This window comes from Budorcas taxicolor, chromosome 15 (genome assembly GCF_023091745.1).
Source record: "Budorcas taxicolor isolate Tak-1 chromosome 15, Takin1.1, whole genome shotgun sequence".
Taxonomy (NCBI): Eukaryota; Metazoa; Chordata; class Mammalia; order Artiodactyla; family Bovidae; genus Budorcas; species Budorcas taxicolor.
The window spans coordinates 42,711,643-42,730,178 of NC_068924.1; the positions used below are offsets into that span (position 1 = coordinate 42,711,643).

The 18,536-nt window shown below is 42.0% G+C and overlaps 1 pseudogene; it reads right to left on the minus strand.

Moving 5' to 3' along the window:
• Nucleotides 1-9,668: 9,668 nt before the first annotated feature.
• On the minus strand, nt 9,669-10,137 carry LOC128060810 (60S ribosomal protein L23a-like; annotated as a pseudogene).
• Between the last annotated feature and the right edge of the window lie 8,399 nt (nt 10,138-18,536).

An 18,536-nucleotide genomic window follows, 5' to 3' on the forward strand; every position in this document is an offset into this window, starting at 1 on the left:
TTCTCACCATGAACTCCAGATGCCTCACAACTAGATCTCAAAAGGCAATGCAATGATCAGATTCCCTGAAGAGCGAATGATGAAAGAGTACTCAAAGAAGAAAACGTATACAGAAATAACTGGGCGAAAAGGTGATAAGCTGAAGGATCTAATTCTCATATTTTCTGCTCATGGGTTCATTTGCCTGAACTATGTCTGGTACTTGACTAAGGGAGTGGCTAGAGTTTACTTTGGTGGAATAAATAAGCTTTAGAAGTTAACATTTTTTCTTGGTTAAGTGTTCATTATTGCAGATTTCTTTCTTCCTTAAAAAAAAAATTATTGGAGTATAGTTGATTTACAATGTTGTGTTAATTTCAGGTGTACACTAAAGTGAATCGGTTATATACAAACATATATCCCCTCTTTTTCAGATTCTTTTAGATTTAGATTCCATATGTTTTCTTTTTAAAATGAGAAGTGTTGTCCTGAGGCTAAAAAGTATTTTCCATTCCTAGCAGGTATCTTGTGTTGTTGGAAGAGGGTGTTTGCTATGACCAGTGCATTTTCTTGGCAAAACTCGATTAGTCTTTGCCCTGCTTCATTCCACATTCCAAGGCCAAATTTACCTGTTACTCCAGGTGTTTCTTGACTTCCTACTTTTGCATTCCAGTCCCCTATAATGAAAAGGACATCTTTTTTGGGTGTTAGTTCTAAAAGGTCTTGTAGGTCTTCATAAAACCGTTCAACTTCAGTTTCTTCAGTGTTACTGGTTGGGGTATAGACTTGGATAACTGTGATTTTGAATGGTTTGGCTTGGAGACGAATAGAGATCATTCTGTCGTTTTTGAGACTGCATCCAAGTACTGCATTTTGGACTCTTGTTGACCATGATGGCTACTCCATTTCTTCTGAGGGATTCCTGCCCGCAGTGTAGATGTAATGGTCATCTGAGTTAAATTCACCCATTCCAGTCCATTTTAGTTCGCTGATTCCTAGAATGTCGATGTTCACCCTTGCCATCTCTTGTTTGACCACTTCCAATTTGCCTTGATTCATGGACCTGACATTCCAGGTTCCTATGCAATATTGCTCTTTACAGCATCAGAGCTTGCTTCTGTCACCAGTCACATCCACAACTGGGTATTGTTTTTGCTTTGGCTCCATCCCTTCATTCTTTCTGGAGTTATTTTTCCACTGGTCTCCAGTAGCATATTGGGCACGTACTGACCTGGGGAGTTCCTCTTTTGGTATCCTATCATTTTGCCTTTTCCTACTGTTCATGGGGTTCTCAAGGCAAGAATACTGAAGTGGCTTGCCATTCCCTTCTCCAGTGGACCACATTTCTGTCTTGATGAAATTGAAAGAGGAGAGTGAAAAAGTTGGCTTAAAGCTCAATATTCAGAAAACGAAGATCATGGCATCTGGTCCCATCACTTCATGGGAAATAGATGGGAAACAGTAGAAACAGTGTCAGACTTTATTTTGGGGGCTCCAAAATCACTGCAGATGGTGACTGCAACCATGAAATTAAAAGACGCTTACTCCTTGGAAGAAAAGTTATGACCAACCTAGATAGTATATTCAAAAGCAGTGACATTACTTTGCCGACTAAGGTCCGTCTAGTCAAGGCTATGGTTTTTTCTGTGGTCATGTATGGATGTGAGAGTTGGACTGTGAAGAAGGCTGAGCGCCAAAGAATTGATGCGTTTGAACTGTGGTGTTGGAGAAGACTCTTGAGAGTCCCTTGGACTGCAAGGAGATCCAACCAGTCCATTCTGAAGGAGATCAACCCTGGGTTTTCTTTGGAAGGAATGATGCTAAAGCTGAAGCTCCAGTACTTCGGACACCTCATGCGAGGAGTTGACTCATTGGAAAAGACTCTGATGCTGGGAGAGATTGGGGGCAGGAGGAGAAAGGGACGACCCAGGATGAGATGGCTGGATGGCATCACTGACTTGATGGACGAGAGTCTGAGTGAGCTCCGGGAGATGGTGATGGACAGGGAGGCCTGGCGTGCTGCGATTCATGGGGTCACAAAGAGTCGGATATGACTGAGCGACTGAACTGAACTGAACTGAACTGAACTGAGCAGGTATCTTGACATGGTGGATAACAACAAAAAATAATTCAGTATTTTTGTGCCCATTTGAACCTATCAAATTGGGATAATAATATCTATCTGCCTCTCCAGGAAGATGATGAGACGATTTATTTCTTCTTATTTATTTGCTTTTGAAATCTAGAGGGAAAAATCTAGACTTAAGGCCCTTTGAGAGAAAAAGTTGTCCTTCTAGACAATTCTTAGAGTTTCTTTAGAAATTAAAACTTTCTTGGAATGCATTCTGGAGCTTTATAACTTTTACCATCAGAAATTCTGAACTCTTTCAAGTGCATATAACAGAAAATCAATTCAGACCAGGTGAAAAAGAGAAGATTATTGTTTCATTCTTCTAAAGTCTGATGAAGTCAGAGTTGGCTTCAAGGATATGTGTTCCATCAGAAACTATGATTGAATTTGAGAAATTCTTCTTCAGTATTTGCATGTTGCTTGAGTGGAGGAAGTACATTCTCAGAAGCTGTAGAATGACCATGTGTAGCCTTGCCTTTAAAACATCTGCTTGGGGAGTTTCCTGGTTGTCCACTGGTTAGGCTTCAGCACTTCCACTGGTGGAGCCCAGGATTCAGTCCTGGTCAGGGAACTAAGATCCTGCAAGCTGTGCGGCGCAGTCAAAATAAACAAAACAACAAAAACCAAAAGGTCTGGTTACATCAGTCAAGATGTCTTGAGAGGTTTTGTTCTTTAAGTAAACCAAAGAGAGAACTCTGCACTGACAGCTTATATGGTCTTGATAAATGATGGAGCCCACATACCAAGTACAGGCTTATGAAGAAATCTCACCCTATCAGGGCATAAGAAGAGGTGGAGCATGATGGTCTGGGACAGGGCTCTGGAGCAGGACTGCTGGAGTCTGTTTTCTTCAGATTAACTCCTCTGCGCATCAGTTTCCTCTCATGTCCAGTGGAGACAGTAATGGATCTGCTTCACAAGGTTATTATGAGGATTAGACAATATATGTAGAGTTCTTGAACAGGCTAACACATAGTCAGTTCTCGGGAATTGTTAGCTATTATTATTTTTGATTACCAGTTTCAAGTATTATGTGGCAATTCCCCCTCACCTGTACCTCAATGTCATCCTGGACAGATTCTGTAATATGACAACTAAAACTCAGTTCAGTCTGGTTTAAAATGTCCATCTCAAGATTGGTTCCAAGCTCTCCACTTCCCCTGGTACAAGCTGGACTTATGGCAGAGGAGATCCATGGACTGTTTAAATCCTCCTTCCACTCCAGTGCCCTGGAGGACAGGTGGAAGCTGAGTCACAACCTGGGGCACCTCGTCCCCTTCCCTGTTCTCAGAAAGGGGTCAAGGAGAGGGAGGCGGCCTTTGGAGGTCCTTTTAGTAGCTAGTTTACTCTTGTTGGGGAGGCAGCCATGAGATTACTACTCTGGTTCAGTTTTGTCCTGCTACTGCTGTGGCCTCTGTGGAGGGGTAGTCTCACCTGAATGGGTACACAATCTCTTTAGGCCTATGTTCAGTTTGACCTCAGATACCTCTTTAGTGTTACCTTGTGTGTGAGTGTGCATGCTCAGTTGTTTCCAACTCTTTGCAACCCCATGGACTGTAACCCGCCAGGCTCCTCTGTCCATGGGATTTCTCAGGCAAGAATACTGTGGAGTGGGTTGCTATTTCCTATTCCAGGGGATCTTCCCCACCCAGGGATGGTACCTATGTCTCTTGTGTCTCCTGCATTGGCAGACAGATTCTTTACTACTGAGCCATCAGGGAAGCCCAGTGTTAGATTACTGAAGCACAGTTGGTGCTGGAGAGGAAACTGGAGGTGAGGCTTGATTTTTTTAATTGTTGTTATTGTTCTGACAAATAGGGGCCGATTACAGTCAGAACAAACTCTTATTTCCCACAGTTCCTGCTGAGTAACCTCCCAAGGAGGATGCGTAATAGAGCTCAGAATGGCTGAAGCAGGTTAGTGACCACAGACCAGATGCTGTTCAAAGGGCTTCTGGATTTCAAGCACTTTAAATAGAGCAATAACCCAAAATAATGTTTATCGGATATATACTGATGTCAGGCACTTAGTACACACTATCCATTCTATCAGAGAAGGCAATGGCACCCCACTCCAGTACTCTTGCCTGGAAAATCCATGGACGGAGGAGCCTGGTAGGCTGCAGTCCATGGGGTCGCTAAGAGTTGGACACGACTGAGCAACTTCACTTTCACTTTTCACTTTCATGCATTGGAGAAGGAAATGGCAACCCACTCCAGTGTTCTTGCCTGGAGAATCCCAGGGGTGGGGAAGTCTGGTGGGCTGCAGTCTATGGGGTCACACAGAGTCGGACATGACTGAAGCGACTTAGCAGCATCCATTCTTTATGATAAGGATTATTAGCTCCATTTTACAGATGAGGATAGTGAAGGTAAGAGGAATTAAATCAATTGCCATTATTTTTCTCTTGTTTCCCATTCTTTAAAATAAAAAGGAGAATAATTGCCTTATAATGTTGTGTTAGTTTCTGCTATACAGTGAAGTGAATCAGCCATATGCATCCATATATCCTCCCCCTTTTGGATCTCCCACCCTACCCACATCCCAGCCCTCTAGGTCATCATAGCGTCAAGCTGAGCTTCCTGTGCTTTATAGCAAAGAGAGCCTGGTTTCTTACCTAATTTCTATAGCGGCCCCCTGCAAAAAACTAGTTAAGATTTCAGAGAGGTAATATTAACAAAGTCATAGCTAGCTAGCTAGCTAAGTCACTTCAGTCATGTCCAACTCTGTGCGACCCCATGGACAGCAGCCCATCAGGCTCCTGTGTCCACAGAATTCTCTAGGCAAGAATACTGGAGTGGGTTGCCATTTCCTTCTTCAACAAAGTCATATTTTGGACATGTAGGATTTAGCTCTGATTGCTAATGTTAATTTTTTTCTGATGCAAATATATGCCTTTACTTTGTATAAATTCACAAGTATAAGAGCCATAAAATGTCAAATTTTTTGCCATCCTTACAGTTTTTTTCACTACAGAGAACTAAAGAAAAGAATGATCTTATTGTTGGTAAGTTCAATAGGCACTTTTTCTATCCCTTTAAAATGTGTCTTCTCTATACACATGTATCGCTTCACCTTAATGGAATGAACTTTTTCATTACTAATTTACATACTCCATTAAGCAACAATGTGTTTTAGGGTGACTCTCCCAAGAGCTATTAAGGAAAACAAATGTTATGGTTAATCTATCTAGGATTTGCTAATGGCTTCTGGTTTCCTTTGATCTCAGATCCAAGTGGTAAAACCAGCACTGTGTGTGTGATACACTCATACCAGCTACAGAAACCGGGGCTAAGGGCATGATCAGAAGTTGACAATGGACACGATAATCCCAATTCATTTTGCTTTTTAGTAAGACAGTAATTGACTGGAAATTTAAAATTCTCTTTTTAAATCCTTAAACAAATCACCCTTCTGAAGCTTTTATACTTAATCACTGCTGTCTATCAGCCTCCATCTATTCAATTATGAATAAGCATGTACATGAAGCCTGCTCTGTAGCAAGCACCAGTAGATGTGCTGGCGTACCATGGTAACCAAGGCAGACAGGTTACTTGCTTTCATGGTGCTTAGGTCTAACCTAAGTAGACAGACAGTAACCCAATAAGTAAAATTTCAGATGCTATAGTGTGAGGAATATAAGATTAAATGTCATGAGATAGAGTCATGGGAGGAGGGTAATATTAAATAGGATAGTCAGCAAGGACTGACCTTTGACTGAAATAATGAGGCAGCCACTCAAACACTTGGAAAAGAGCCTCCTCTCAAACCAAAAAACAAGCTATGCAGGGGCTTAAGGAAATGTGTGGCAACTTTTTTTTGCTTTGGCTTCTCCCCAAGGCATGTGGGACCTTAATTCTCCAACCAGGGGTGGAACTCATACCCCCTGGATTGGAAAGTGAAAGTGTATTGGAAAGCAGAGTCTTAACCACTGGAATGCTGGGGAAGTCCCATATGTGGCAACTTTTAACGTTTTGGTTACTACGAATGCAGGCGCTCTCTCCAACACCCGCCTCTCACCCCTGCCCCTCCCATGAGAACCCAGTGCTAAGTGTAGTGTAAGACTGGAATATTTTACTTAACTTTTAGAAGGTGAAAGCTCTGGTAAGGAAATAAGCAGAAGTCAAGAAGAAAATGAAGCTGAATTGGAACCTAAAAGACCTACTGAGAAGATCTTCTATCATTAAGGTGAATTCTAGGAAATTTAGTTTCATTGATTCAATGAAGTTACTGACCAGCAAGGAATCCACCCTAAGTCACTCTTCTGTGCTTAGTGCATCACTCTATTTATAACTAAATGTTTCCTGAAGTGAAATAGAAAACACCACTTTGCTCCCTGTATTTGTTTCTCAACAGAGATCCCATAGTAGATTTTCTTACGTTTGTGGTAAACTACTTGTAACCATGCATCAAGGCAATAAAAATAGTTTTCATGTAATTATGTCTTTGGAAGTCTGGCACAAAATGTGATTTCACTTAGAGAGTGTGGTATGACAGCTGTAAATCGCCACATTCCAGCTGAATGCTTCAATATTGTATTTTCAGTGTGACTGAATGGCTGGCTTTTTCTGGCTTTGACTGCCTTTTCCATAGAAAAGCTGGCACTCAGACAAATCCCCCGAGACACCCTCACAAAGAAATGCTGACAGATGTCTGTCTCTCAGAGGTCCTAACTGGGCAACTTTCCATCCAGACGTGCTGGGCATGAGCATGGGTGTCCGTGTCTGTTGGCCTGTGGAAGAGTCCTCTCATTCCATCTTGCCAGCAGCCAAAAGGCTTGGAGAGCCCCTTGGGATGGGAGTTCTGCCTTGGAGCCAGCATGCTCAGGTAGAAAGACACTGAGCCAGTTTAACAGGGCAAGGAGCCTTATTCAAGGAAGCCAGACATAGTGCAGCAGGCTGGGGAATCAAACCTTTCTCCTCATTGTATGCTTGGGTCATGGAGGAAGTGCTTAATAAATAATCAGTCCTCGGGGTGGGATGAATGGGGAGATTGGGATTGACATATATATACTATTGATATTATGTATAAAATAAATAACTAATGAGAATTGATGCTTTTGAGCTGTGGTGTTAGAAGACTCTTGAGAGTCCCTTGGACTGCAAGGAGATCAAATCCGTCAATCTTAAAGGAAATCAGTCCTGAATATTCATTGGAAGGACTGATGCTGAAGCTGAAACTGCAACAATTTGGCCACCTGATGCAAAGAGCTGCTTCATAGGAAAAGACCCTGATGCTGGGAAATATTGAGGGTAGGAGGAGAAGGGGTTGAGAGAGGATGAGATGGTTGGATGGCATCACCGACTCAATGGACATGAGTTTGAGCACGCTCTGGGAGAGAGTGAAGGACAGGGAAGCCTGGTGTGCTGCAGTCCATGGGGTTGCAAAGAGTAGGACACGACTGTGCGACTGAACAACAACAAGGAGAACCTATTGTATAGCACAGGGAACCCTATCCAATGCTCTGTGGCGACCTAAATGGGAAGGGAATCCAAAAAGAGGAGACGTAAGTATTTATATAGCCGATTCACTTTGCTGTACAGTAGAAACTAACACAACATTGTAGGGCAACTATACTCCAATAAAAATTAATTCAAAGACAAAAAAATAACAATTGGTCCTGTTTAGGCACTCTTCCTGAGATATGTGTGATATATAGATGAATGCTTAACTCAAGGAACTCACCCTAACTTGTTGAGGAAATAACCTATAGCAGCCAACCCTTTTTTAGCCACTCAACCCCAACTCCAAGACTGCTTACACTCTTTCAGTGATTTTTCAACTAGTTTTATCAAATACTTTCTTCTATGCCAGGCATTGTGCTCTGCTTAAGATATACAGAAATAAAAAGACAGATTGTTCTAGGATTAATATTGTACACACAAAAATGTTTTAATGGTTATATAGGGGTGGGTAGAATTAGAGGTATGGACAAAGACTCTTAATTTTCACTTTTTGAACTTTACTATTTGAACTTTTTCTAACAATTTTTGGGCAGTGATTTTTGCTTTGTTTTTTTTTTTTGGGTAACTAAACTAAAATCTGCTGAGCAGCATTTTGTGCCAGGCATCCTTCTGAGCTTTGAGAAGACAGTGGTGAATGAAACAGAAAAATCCCCTGTCCTCATGAAGCTTACATTCCAACTGGGGAGGCAATATAAAATTAAAAAATCTATACAAGTGTGCTATTATAATATAATGATAATTGATGACATGGCCCATGGTAAAAACATTAAAAAAAAAAAGTTTCATTTTTAGGGAATTCCCTGGTGGTCTAGTGGTTAAGAATCTTCCTGTCAATGCTGGGGACATGGATTCAAGCCCTGGTCTGGGAAGACCCCACGTGCCACAGGGCAACTAAGCCTGTGCACCACAACTACTGAAGTCCTAGAACCTACGCTTTGCAGCAGCAGAAGCCACCACAGTGAGAAGCCCCTGAACCACAAGGAAGAGTAGCCCCTGCTCGCCGAAAAGGGAGACAGCCCGTGTGCAGCAACGAAGACCCAGCGCAGCCAAAAAAAAGTTCTTATTTTAAAAGGTATTCTATTCTGATTTGTTCAGATAATCTTGACTCTGTAGAGACCAGGGTTCTTTACTGGCCTGGGCAAATAGCAGCACTAAGAGAAATGGGCCAGAGGGCCAAGCCTCAAAGCCTTGAACCATCTGGACTTTTGCCAACACTCTCTCCACCCAGCACATGAAAAGGCAGTCTGAGCTCCCTGCATTCTTTTGGCACGAGAGTGATGTCAGTCCAGAGTTGGACCTGGCTGGTTGCTCTTGACTGGAGCCCAGGCCTTTTCCCATTCAGTTCGGGGACAGAACTCATTGCTGTGCCAGTATATGAAGGTGCCAACCCTGCCTACCCCACATGCATAGCCTGCTATTTCCTTCCAGCTTTACCAGCTGTTTTTCACTGGCTTCTGGCCTGCCTTGTCTGACAGCTGCCTGAACACACGGACTTAAAAATGAGTTCTAAATGCCCGAGTCCAGCCACTGCATTCCAAACTATTTTTAGGATAACATCCTCCTTCTTTGGCTTCCTGAGAACTACTCTTCTTTTTCTGTTTCCAAACTGTTACCATTCCCAGTTCAGCTCCCTCATCTGGGAATGCAAAACTTAGGGGTTCCAGTTCCTGCTCACAGCCAAGAAGATGCTGTTTTCACCAAAAGTCCTTTAGTCAAAGAAGAGATAAGACCTGATATTAAAGATACACAATAAAAATTGTATGCACACCATCACTACAAAAACCTAGACAGTCTTTTTTGTTTTTATTTCAAATTGTGATGATAACATAAACCTATTGCAAATACTTTAGAAAATACAGTAAAAATCATTTACACTTTAAGAAACTATTTTTATCTGTTCTTGGACTCATATGTTTATTGTTGTTATTGGTTAATTATTCATGCATACAGGAGAAAATTCAAAAAGTAAAATGTCACTGTTCCCTTGCCATCCGGTTCTTCACCCTGAAGAGAATCGTTTATACTATCTTCTGGCTCTCTCTTTTCTTTTTAGTGAAAACTTTGACATGAAAAGTTAGCCAGCTGGACTCAATTTAGATGACCCCAACTGTGTTGGCAATATCCAAAGTATCATAATCAGGAGCCAGTTGATCATATGCCTTCTTTTCCCCATCAGGCCTAATCAGGGTGTTTACCTTGGCCGCGTTACTGTCATAGAACTGGTTCACAGCCGGTCTGATCTGGGGCTTGTCAGCCTTGACATCCAGAGAGAATACCAGCGTCTTGTCTCCTGTTTACTTCCTGGCTGACTTGGTGGTGAGGGAATTTGATGGTGGCGTAGCAGTCAAGCTTGTTTCTCCTAGGGGTACTCTTCTGAGCATATTTGAACTGCCTTCTGAGCCACAGTGTTTTGGGTTGCTGGAAGGTGGGTGACTTTCGGATCTTTTTTCTGCAACTGTGGATCCCTTTCAGCGCTGCTTTCTTGGTCTTCAAATGCTTTGCTTTGGCTTCAGTTTGGGTAGGGGCAGGGACTTTCTTCCCTGCTTTAGGTGCCATCTTCATGAAAAGCCATAGTATTCTCTTATAATCCTTTCCATTTCTGTAAAATCTGTAAAATCGTCCTGCTTCAATAAACCTTTCTCTGCTCCAGGCTCCAATGTTTCCGTTTATTAGGCCTCACTGTGAGTTGGGCACATGAACTTTTTCAGTAACGATTCATTTTCTGATTTTAATACTTTGATTTTTCTTGCTTCCTATCTTACTTTAGCTAAATATTTGTGAATTTTGTGAGTTTTTTTCTTTTAGAAAACAAGCTCTTGGTTTTATTGATTTCTCTCTATTGTTTCTCCATTCTGTATTGTATTAGTCTCTGTTTTATTCTTTATTATTCCCTTCCTACTGCTAGCTATTGTTTTAATTTGCTCCTTTTTCTAGCTCCTTAAGGTGTAAAGTTACTTTTACCAATATTTTGTTGACTTACCTATGGCTCTGTGTAGGCTCTCTCTAGCTGCAGTGAGCAGGGGCTACTCTTTGTTGTGCTGCTCGGTCTTATTTCGGTGACTTCTCGTGTTGAGGAGCACAGGTTCTAGGGCGCTTGGGCTTCAATAGTTACAGTTCCTTGGCTCAGGAGTTGTGGCTCTAGAGAACGGGATCAGGAGTTGTGGCGAGGAGGCTTAGTTGCTCTGTGGCATGTAGGATCTTCCTGGAGCAGAGATAGAGCCCATGCCCCTGAACTTGCAGGCAGATTCTTAACCACTGGACTTCCAGTTCAGTTCAGTTCAGTTCAGTCGCTCAGTCGTGTCCGACTCTTCGCGACCCCATGAATCACAGCACGCCAGGCCTCCCTGTCCATCACCATCTCCCGGAGTTCACTCAGACTCACGTCCATCGAGTCGGTGATGCCATCCAGCCATCTCATCCTCGGTCGTCCCCTTCTCCTCCTACCCCCAATCCCTCCCAGCATCAGAGTCTTTTCCAATGAGTCAACTCTTCGCATGAGGTGGCCAAAGTACTGGAGCTTTAGCTTTAGCATCATTCCTTCCAAAGAAATCCCAGGGTTGATCTCCTTCAGAATGGACTGGTTGGATCTCCTTGCAGTCCAAGGGACTCTCAAGAGTCTTCTCCAATATCACAGTTCAAAAGCATCAAGGAATCAGAGATCAAATTGCCAACATCTGCTGGATCATGGAAAAAGCAAGAGAGTTCCAGAAAAACATCTATTTCTGCTTTATTGACTATGCCAAAGCCTTTGACTGTGTGGATCACAATAAACTGTGGAAAATTCTGAAAGAGATGGGAATACCAGACCACCTGACCTGCCTCTTGAGAAATCTGTATGCAGGTCAGGAAGCAACAGTTAGAACTGGACATGGAACAACAGACTGGTTCCAAATTTGAAAAGGAGTACGTCAAGGCTGTATATTGTCACCCTGCTTATTTAACTTCTATGCAGAGTACATCATGAGAAATGCTGGACTGGAAGAAACACAAGCTGGAGTCAAGATTGCTGGGAGAAATATCAATAACCTCAGATATGCCCATGACACCACGCTTATGGCAGAAAGTGAAGAGGAACTAAAAAGCCTCTTGATGAAAGTGAAAGAGGAGAGTGAAAAAGTTGGCTTAAAGCTCAACATTCAGAAAATGAAGATCATGGCTTCTGGTCCCATCACTTCATGGGAAATAGATGGGGAAACAGTAGAAACAGTGTCAGACTTTATTTTGGGGGCTCCAAAATCACTGCAGATGGTGACTGCAGCCATGAAATTAAAAGACGCTTACTCAGAAGAAAAGTTATGACCAACCTAGATAGTATATTCAAAAGCAGAGACATTACTTTGCCTACTAAGGTCCGTCTAGTCAAGGCTATGGTTTTTCCTGTGGACTTTCAGAGAAGTCCCCAATTCCTTTGTCATGGTTTGATAGAGAAATGTGAAACTGGCTTTGGGTTTTGCTTAAGAGGCTTTTCTAGTGTCTCTTTGGGAGGGTGAATAGTGACTTGGAAAGTAATATGGGGTTTTCTGGGTGTTGGTATTATTTTGTCTCTTAGAGACTCCCCTGTTGAGTTTGTGAATATTTAGCAAATTGCAAACTTAAATTATGCCCACATTTCTTCATAATAAAAACTTCAGTTTCTTTCTTATTCCAATATTAGTTTTAGATTCTCAAAAAAGCTCTTCAACTTTTATTAGATAAATATTTGGAATGCCTGCACAGAGGTTAGACCTCCAGGGCCTATAAGTCAATATTAAATTTGGAAAAGGATTGTGTTTGCTCTAGAGATTAGGAGGGGGAAGAAAAAGGGAGGTGCTCACAATGAGAGGGAGGAACAATAATGTCTAAAAGAATTTACTGTCTCTCTATTTCTCTTCAAACAATTCAATAATGTCTACATTGTTCATTATTGTTTTGTGGAGTGTATTTTCCTTTGGGTGTGTGATAAAGTACTAAATCCTGGAGAAGGAAATGGCAAGCCACTCCACTATTCTTGCTGAATAATTCCATGGACAGAGGAGCCTGGCAGGCTACAGTCCATGGGGTTGCAAAGAGTCAGACATGACTGAGTGACTATCATTCAAAGTGCTAAATTCTGTTTTTCACAGGGGTAAAATCAGAGGCTTTCTTACAGGTTATACTAAGAAAGGTCTTTTTGCTCAGGATAATAAAAACATTTTTTCTATTTTATCTTTCTGTACTTCCATAGTTCTTATTAAATTTAAAGCTTTAATGTAACCTATAATTAATTTTGTATATGGGCTTCCCTGGTGGCTCAGATGGTAAAGCATCTGCCTGCAATGCAGGAGAGCCCAGTTTGATTCCTGGGTCGGGAAGATCCCCTGGAGAAGGAAATGGCAATCCACTCCAGCACTCTTGCCTGGAAAATCCCATGGACAGAGGAGTCTGATAGGCTACAGTCCATGGGGTCACAAAGAGTTGGACATGACTGAGCTACTTCACTTTATAGTATGTGATAGGTGAATTGAAGAAACTAGGGAAAACCACTAGACCATTCAGGTATGACCTAAATCAAATTCCTTACAATTATACTATGGAAGTGCCAAATAGATTCAAGGGATTAGATCTGATAGACAGAGTGCCTGAACTATGGATGGAAGTAAGTAGGGAAAACCGCTAGACCATTCAGGTATGACCTAAATCAAATCCCTTATGAGTATACAGTGGAAGTGAGAAATAGATTTAAGGGCTTAGATCTGATAGATAGAGAGCCTGATGAACTAAGGAATGAGGTTCATGACACTGTACAGGAGACAGGGATCAAGACCCTTTGCAAAAAAGCAAAATGGCTGTCTGGGGAGGCCTTACAAATAGCTGTGAAAAGAAGAGAAGTGAAAAGCAAAGGAGAAAATGAAATATATAAGCATCTGAATGCAGAGTTCCAAAGAATAGCAAGAAGAGATAAGAAAGCCTCCTTCAGTGATCAATGCAAAGAAATAGAGGAAAACAACAGAATGGGAAAGACTAGAGATCTCTTCAAGAAAATTAGAGATGCCAAGGGAATATTTCATGCAAAGATGGGCTCAGTAAAGGACAGAAATGGTCTGGACCTAACAGAAGCAGAAGATATTAAGAAGAGGTGGCAAGAATACACAGAAGAACTGTACAAAAAACATCTTCACGACCCGGATAATCATGATGGTGTGATCACTCACCTAGAGCCAGACATCCTGGAATGTGAAGTCAAGTGGGCCTTAGAAAGCATCACTACGAACAAAGCTAGTGGAGGTGATGGAATTCCAGTGGAGCTGTTTCAAATCCTGAAAGATGATGCTGTGAAAGTGCTGCACTCAATATGCCATCAAATTTGGAAAACTCAGCAGTAGCCACAGGGCTGGAAAAGATCAGTTTTCATTCCAATCCCAAAGAAAGGCAATGCCAAAGAATGCTCAAGTGAAGTGAAGTGGCTCAGTTGAGCCCAGCTCTTTGCCACCCCACGGACAGTAGCTTGCACAAAGCTCCTCCATCCATGGAATTTTCTAGGCAAGAGTACTGGAGTGGGTTGCTGTTTCCTTCTCCAGGGAATCTTTCCGACCCAGGGATCGAATCCAGGTCTCCCGCATTGTAGACAGATGCTTTACCGTCTGAACCACCAGGGAAGTCAAGAATGCTCAAACTACCACACAATTGCACTCATCTCACACGCTAGTAAAGTAATGCTCAAAATTTTCCAAGCCAAGCTTCAGCAATATGTGAACTGTGAAATTCCTGATGTTCAAGCTGGTTTTAGAAAAGGCAGAGGAACCAGAGATCAAATTGCCAACATCTGCTGGATCATGGAAAAAGCAAGAGAGTTCCAGAAAAACATCTATTTCTGCTTTATTGACTATGCCAAAGCCTTTGACTGTGTGGATCACAATAAACTGTGGAAAATTCTGAAAGAGATAGGAATACCAGACCACCTGACCTGCCTCTTGAGAAATCTGTATGCAGGTCAGGAAGCAACAGTTAGAACTGGACATGGAACAACAGACTGGTTCCAAATTTGAAAAGGAGTACGTCAAGGCTGTATATTGTCACCCTGCTTATTTAACTTCTATGCAGAGTACATCATGAGAAATGCTGGACTGGAAGAAACACAAGCTGGAGTCAAGATTGCTGGGAGAAATATCAATAACCTCAGATATGCCCATGACACCACGCTTATGGCAGAAAGTGAAGAGGAACTAAAAAGCCTCTTGATGAAAGTGAAAGAGGAGAGTGAAAAAGTTGGCTTAAAGCTCAACATTCAGAAAACGAAGATCATGGCATCTGGTCCCATCACTTCATGGGAAATAGATGGGGAAACAGTAGAAACAGTGTCAGACTTTATTTTGGGGGCTCCAAAATCACTGCAGATGGTGACTGCAACCATGAAATTAAAAGATACCTACTCCTTGGAAGAAAAGTTATGACCAACCTAGATAGCATATTCAAAAGCAGAGACATTACTTTGCCTACTAAGGTCCGTCTAGTCAAGGCTATGGTTTTTCCTGTGGTCAAGTATGGATGTGAGAGTTGGACTGTGAAGAAGTCCGAGCGCCGAAGAATTGACGCATTTGAACTGTGGTGTTGGAGAAGACTCTTGAGAGTCCCTTGGACTGCAAGGAGATCCAACCAGTCCATTCTGAAGGAGATCAGCCCTGGGATTTCTTTGGAAGGAATGATGCTAAAGCTGAAACTCCAGTACTTTGGCCACCTCATGCAAAGAGTTGACTCATTGGAAAAGACTCTGATGCTGGGAGGGATTGGGGGCAGGAGGAGAAGGGGACGACCGAGGATGAGATGGCTGGATGGCATCACTGACTCGATGAACGTGAGTCTGAGTGAACTCCGGGAGTTGGTGATGGACAGGGAGGCCTGGCGTGCTGTGATTCATGGGGTCGCAAAGAGTCGGACACAACTGAACGACTGAACTGAACTGAATAGGAGGTAGTGATCAAGACCATCCCTAAGAAAAAGAAATGCAAAAAGGCCAAATAGTTGTCTTATTAGGCCTTACAAATAGCTGAGAAAAGAAGAGAAGCTAAAGGCAAAGGAGAAAAGGAAAGATATATCCATTTCAATGCAGAGTTCCAAAGAATAGCAAGGAGAGATAAGAAAGCCTTCCTCAGCAGTCAATGCAAAGAAATAGAGGAAACCAGTAGAAAGGGAAAGACTAGAGATCTCTTCAAGGGATCTCTTCAAGGGATCGCTTCAAGGGAACATTTCATGCAAAGATGAGCACAATAAAGGACAGAAATGGTATAGACCTAACAGAAGCAGAAGATATTAAGAAGTGACAAGAATACACAGAAGAACTATACAAAAAACATCTTCATGGCCTTGATAACCATGATGATGTGATCCCTCACCTAGAGCCAGATATCCTGGAATGTGAAGTCAAGTGGGCCTTAGGAAGCATCACTATGAATAAAGCTAGTGGAGGTGATGGAATTCCAGTTGAGCTATTTCAAATCCTGGAAGATGATGCTGTGAAAGTGCTGCACTCAATATGCCAGCAAATTTGGAAAACTCAGCAGTGGCCACAGGACTGGAAAAAGTAAATTTTCATTCCAATCCCAAGAAAGGCAATGCCAAAGAATGCTCAAACTACTGCACAATTGTACTCATCTCACATGCTAGCAAAGCAATGCTCAAAATTCTCTAAGCCAGGCTTCAGCAGTATGTGAACCTCAAACTTCCAGATGTTCAAGCTGGTTTTAGAAAAGGCAGAGGCACCAGAGATCAAATTGCCAACATCTGCAGGATCATCAAAAAAGTAAAAGAGTTCCAGAAAAAAATATCTACTTTTGCTTTATTGAGTACACCAAAGGCTTTGATTGTGTGGATCACAACAAACTGTAGAAAATTCTGAAAGAGATGGGAATACCAGACCACCTGACCTGCCTCCTGAGAAATCTATATGCAAGTCAAAAAGCAATAGTTAGAACTGGACATGGAACAACAGACTGGTTCCAAATTGAGAAAGGAGTACCTCAAGGCTGTACATTGTCACCCTGCTTATTTAACTTATATGCAGAGTACATCATGGGAAATACCAGGCTGGATGAAGCATAAGCTGGAATCAAGATCACTGGGAGAAATATCAATAACCTCAGATATGCAGATGATACCACCCTTATGACAGAAAGCGAAGAACTAAAGAGGCTCTTGATGAAAGTGAAAGAGGAGAGTGAAAAAGTTGGCTTAAAACTCTACATTCAGAAAGCTAAGATCATGGCATCTGGTCCCATTATTTCATGGCAAATAGATTGGGAAACAGTGGAAACACACTTAATTTTTCAGGGCTTCAAAATCATTGCAGATGGTGACTGCAGCCATGAAATTAAAAGACCCTTGCTCCTTGGAAGAAAAGCTATGACCAACATTTTAAAAAGCATATTAACCTGCATATTAAAAGCAGAGATGTTACTTTCCCAACAAAGGTCAAAGTTCTGGCTTTTCCAGTAGTCATGTATGGATGTGAGAGTTGGACTATAAAGAAAGCTGAGCACCAAAGAATTGATGCTTTTAAAGTGTGGTGTTGGAGAAGACTCTTGAAAGTCCCTTGGACTGCAAGGAGATCTAACCAGTCCAACCTAAAGGAAATCAGTCCTGAATATTCATTGGAAGGACTGATGCTGAAGCTGAAACTCCAATACTTTGGCCACCTGATGTAAAGAACTGATCATTTGAAAAGACCCTGATGCTGGGAAAGATTGAAGGTGGGACGAGAAGGGGATGACAGAGGATGAGATGGTTGGGTGGTATCACTGACTCGATGGACATGAATTTGAATAAGCTTCAGGAGTTGGTGAAGGACAAGGAAGCCTGGCATGCTGCAGTCCACGGGGTTGCAAAGAGTCAGATGCGACTGAGCGACTGAGCTGAACTGATGTGATGGGTATCTGATTTTAAAAAATTGGTTAGACAATTATCTTAGAACATTTATTAAAGAATTCTTTTCTTCTAATTTAAAATTCCTCCTTTATTACATACAAATCTTTATGATTATGTGAATCTGTTTGATCTCATGTATTTGCCTACATTTTTCCTGACCCTGTACATGCCTGTTTTAATTACTTTATAATATCTTTTATATTTGCTGGTAGAGGTCTACCCCTTCAGTCTTCTTTTTTTCATTTATCCGTTTAACTAACTATGCATATATATGTATATAAAAGCATGGCATGCTGTAGTTCATGCGGTCAAAAAGAGTCAGCGACAACTAGGCAACTGAACAACAACAATAAGTTATATGTATTTGGAGAGGTTTCATGTGCCTCAAAGGCATTCACTGTACAAAGACATATTGAGAAAGGCACAATGCTGGATCACCAAAGGGGTTTGTAGTCTATGTGGTAGACCATAAGTAAACAATTAGGGGACATCCCTGGTGGTCCAGTGGTTAAGACTCCTCAATTCCAATGTAGGGGGTACAGGTTCAATCCCTGGTTGGCAAACTAAGATCGTACACGTTGTGCTGTGTGCAGCCCCCACAAGAGTAAACAAATATAATTAGATAATTACTAAAATAGCGTCAGTCCAGGGGAGGGACTGCCTGACATGGCTGGTAGCTAACTTTAGGAGAACTCTTCAAAGATAGCAGTAATTGATCATAGGAAAACACTGGGGAGAAGATGTTTAAAGGCAGGACAACTATTGCAAGGGCACAGCAGCACAAATGGCTATGGCATGTTCAGGCTACTACATGTGGTTTGGAAAGGCTTCTTTTTAAAATTTTTATTTTATTTATTTATTTTTGGCTGCACTGAATCTTTATTGCTTCTTGTGTGCCTTCTCTAGTTTCAGCGAGTGGGGACTACTCTAGTTGCGGCTCCCAGGCTTCTCATTGTGGTGGCTTCTTCTGTCACAGAGCATGGGCTCTAATTGCCTCACAGCATGTGGGATCTTCCTGGACCAGGAACCGAACTGCGTCCCTGCATTGGCAGATGGATTCTTAACCACTGAACCACCAGGGAAAT